This window comes from Euphorbia lathyris, chromosome 5 (genome assembly GCF_963576675.1).
Source record: "Euphorbia lathyris chromosome 5, ddEupLath1.1, whole genome shotgun sequence".
In the NCBI taxonomy this organism is placed as follows: Eukaryota; Viridiplantae; Streptophyta; class Magnoliopsida; order Malpighiales; family Euphorbiaceae; genus Euphorbia; species Euphorbia lathyris.
The window spans coordinates 59,276,083-59,280,356 of record NC_088914.1 but is presented as its reverse complement, the minus strand read 5'-3'; positions in this window follow the sequence as shown (position 1 = coordinate 59,280,356).

The window sequence follows — 4,274 nt, the reverse complement described above, 5'->3', positions numbered from 1 at the left end:
ATAAGGACATATCGGATTCCGCCTTTGCGTATGGTGTAGGTGTTGCTTCTTCCCGCATGTGAGGCATCACAATCAAATTGCCATGGCCTACCAAGTAGCACATCACAAGCACCCATCTCCACAACATCACACATAGCTTCATCCCCATAAGCTCCAATAGTGAAAGGAACCTTACACCAATGAATAACTTGAAGCCTTTCCACCTCGTTGACCCAACCAAGGCGGTAAGGTCTAGGATGTGGCTCGGGAACCAACCCAAACTTGCTCATGGCGAACCGACTAATGATATTCACTTGGCTTCCTCCGTCGATCACCATCTCACACTTCTTCCCACGAACTAAGCATCGAGTTCTAAATAATCGATGACGTTGGCTAGGCTCCTCTTCACTAGGCATTGGCACCCTAGTCACCAAATACACATTGTGCTCATTGCCATCATCATCAACTTCATAGGTGTCTTCATACTCAACACTTCTCACCTCATCCTCATCTTGGAACCGATTCTCTTCACCATCATAAGCATCTTCAGTTCGGTCCCACTCTACATGTCTCGTCTCATAGTCATCCCGAAACCGACCATCATCATACTCACAAGTATCTTCATCTCGGCCCCACTCTACATTTCCTGTCTCATTGTCATAATGGACCCTACCTCCATCATGTTCATAAATATCTTTATTATAGGACCGGTCAACATCCTCCAACTCATCATCATAATAGAATCTACACTCATCATCTTCATACAGAGCCTCATGTCGATCCCACTCAACATACTGACGCCCATTCTCATCATAGTAGACCCCATCTTCGTCTTCCCCATAAGCGGCCCCATATTGGTTCCACTCAATGCGTCGACGTTCATCCTCCCCATGGTAAACTCTACCATCTTCATCATAATCAAACTCATATGCACTATGACAAAGTTCACCATCTTCACATATTTCATCTTCGGAAGCGTGCTCTCTCTCTTTAACCTCATCCTCGAATTCGCCTTCATAATAATCACATTCTTCATGTCTTACTAGCTCATTCTCGGATTGGTTCTCCTCTTCATCAATTCCCTCTTCTAACTCCTCTTCTTCATGGTTGTATTCAAATTCAATTCCATCTTCATCCACGATCCGTCTTTTCCCATGACCTTTCGTTTCCTCCCACTCCTCTTCATAATTCGAACCGACTAATTCACGTGCCAAGTCACCCGAATCAAAAGGCATGCTACAACCCAACATGGTAGAACCACCAACATCTCTCCCATCTCCATAGCCATCAATCTCTACACACAATGCAATTTCAGCACTCTCCTCAAAGAGATAAATAAGCCCAAGCTCCTTCTCCCCCTCTTCAAGACAAATATCCTCAATGTCCTTAAGCATACATATGTAGCTATGCTTAAGAGGCATTTCATCAAACACTTGGGGAGCATCACTTGCTACATTGTTTTCCCCAACATCCTCCCCTATCAACAATCCTTCCTCCTCATCCACACATAAATCCACATTCTCATTCACATCATTATCAAATAACCCATGATGAGAATCTAGTTCACAAATAACATCACCAACATCCAATTCCTCACTAGAAATAAATTCATCCATAACTTCCAAATAAGAATTTGAAAATGTTGGGTTTACCTCTTTCTTGTATAATGGAGGAAAGATTTGGGATGAACCTTGAGGAGACAACATGGAGGTTTCTTCATCCTTTTCCCGTTGGGCCCGACGTTGTCGCCTACGTTTGTTTCGGTTGCCTCTTTGTAGCCTTTCTAGCCTTTCTTGCTCCAAGTTCTCTATAGTCTTCCTCCTCATCTCGGCAAGCTCAATATCCATCTCCCTTGCTTCGGTTTGGAGTACTTTAAGGCTCTTGGTGGCATAATCTCTAATGGCTTGTAGAAAACTCGATTGAATCATCGTCGAAAGAAGTCTCCGTTCAAGGAAAACGATCGGCTCTGATACCAAATGATGCAGCGCGGAATCCACTGAGAGTTTTAAACCGTAAACTCACAAAGGCTAACAACTTCTCTAGCTAACTAGAAGGAGTGGATCCCAAATTCATGGACTAAATCCATAGGAAATCAAGATTCCCCATTGTTGAAGGATAAACCTTAACAAGCTTCACAAAGAAGAGTTTTAATTTGATTGATAAAAAGTTGAAAGCTTACAAAGATGAAGAGATGAATTTATATCATCTCAAAAACCCTAAATGCTAAATTACCTAAAAGGGTAAAGAGCTTAGTTAATTAAAACATAAAGATAAGGGTAAATGGTGTAAAGATAAGTGGAGGGGGTTGATTTGAAGGTGGGAGAGGAGCTGAGGGACCAAATGTGTAAATAATAAGGAAGCTGAAGTAAAGAGCAAGTTGCTGAAAAGTGGAAGTACGCAGGACGTGTCCAACAGTACGCCCTGCGTGTCTTGCCTGATGAGTTCTTCTCAGGATCAGACACTCCAATACGCAGGACGTGTCCAACAGTACGCCTTGCGTGTCTTGGCTGATGACTTCTTCTCAGGATCAGACACTCCAATACGCAGGACGTGCCCAACAGTACGCCCTGCGTGTTTTGGCTGCTGACTCTTCTCCGGATCATCCCCTTTTTACACGCGGAGCGTGTTTTCTTCCACGCGGGGCGTGCCCCATCCAAGCCCTACGTAAGTGACCTTCTGGACTTTCTCCGGATCACTCTCAAGTACACGCGGAGCGTGTTCAACTACACGCGGGGCGTGTCTGAGCAGATGTGTTGTATTGTTTTGGCCTCTTTAATCGCTTGTTGCTCGCACTTGGTTCTTCCTCCGACTTCCCTTGCTCGGACTCGATCCTAGGGAAAGATGCCCCGCATCAGTATATGAATATAAATACTGCAACATGTAGATTTAGATTGTTATTATTCGAGAAAAAGTGCAGTAAGGGGTTGTGAAGTTGCATCATGTTCCTTTAGAAAGTCAATTAGCAAACTTTTTACAAAGCCTCTACATCAATCTACTTTCAAATCTTTTCTTGCTAATCTAAATGTCCTAGATATATGTCATCCAGATTATGAGGGGTGTTTAATTAATAAAATAGTATAAGAGTTAGTTTGTAATTATCACGTCTGTAATTAATTTGGTAGTTATGCGTGTTAGGTGTATGGTTGTCTATATAAGCAATTGTTAGAGATCTTGTTTAACTTAATTTTCCCGTCCTTCTCTATTGTACTACTTTATCAAGACATACCTAAGAATTAATTAATTGTTAGAGATCTTGTTTGTTTGTAAGGTATCATTTCTACCATTAGCATATCTTTGATGTTCTGTTTTGACTTGAACAGGTATAAACTAATTAGCATGCTCCTATACTTTAGATGTTCATTGAGTATGTGTATGAAGATAAATGTTGCAACATTATATGAGTTATAGCGATTGATTTTGTTACTAAACGGTCTTAATGTGCATCATAAACAACAAATTCAGATGTTTTGTGACAATTTTTCTACAATACATATAGTTAAAAACAATACCTTCCATGAAAAGACGAAGCATGTAGATTTAGATAGTTATTTTATTCGAGAAAAAGTGTAGTAAGGGGTTGTAAAGTTGCTTCATGTTCCTTTAGAAAGCCAATTAGCATGCTTTTTTACAAAGCCTCTACATCAACTTGCTTTCAATTAAGTAGTTATGTGTGTTAGGTGTATTGTTGCCTATATAAGCAATTGTTAGAGATCTTGTTTTTATCTTTGATGTTTTTTGACTTAAATATGTATGAACTAATTGACATGCTCTTATACTTTAGATGTTCATTGAGTATATGCCTTGAATATAAATGCTGTAACATATGAGTTATATTGGTTGATTTTCTTGCTAAATGATATTACTGTGGAGCATAAACAACAAATCCAGATGTTTTGTGACAATGTTTCTGCAATGTAGATAGATAAAAGCAATACCTTCATGAAAAGATGAAGCATGTATATTTAGATTGCTATTTTATTCGCTGGTATTAAGAGGTTTCTGTTGGTCCCGTGTAATTAGTTCCAAAGGGGGGGGGGGGGGGTTAGGAACTAATTTAAATTTTTCGCTTAATAATGCTGACTTAATCAATTCTTTAAATTACTTAACTCAGTTTTGGTCAGCACGGCCGAGAGAGATGTAAGACAGCTTTAGTCAGAGGCTGACTAGAACCGTTTTACTTGCGAGTTAGGAATTAACACTTAGGTCAGCTTCCAACTCAGCACTCTGATTACTCAGTGTCAGCTTATACAATTTATATCATGTGTAATTTAAGCAAGCAACACATACATATATAT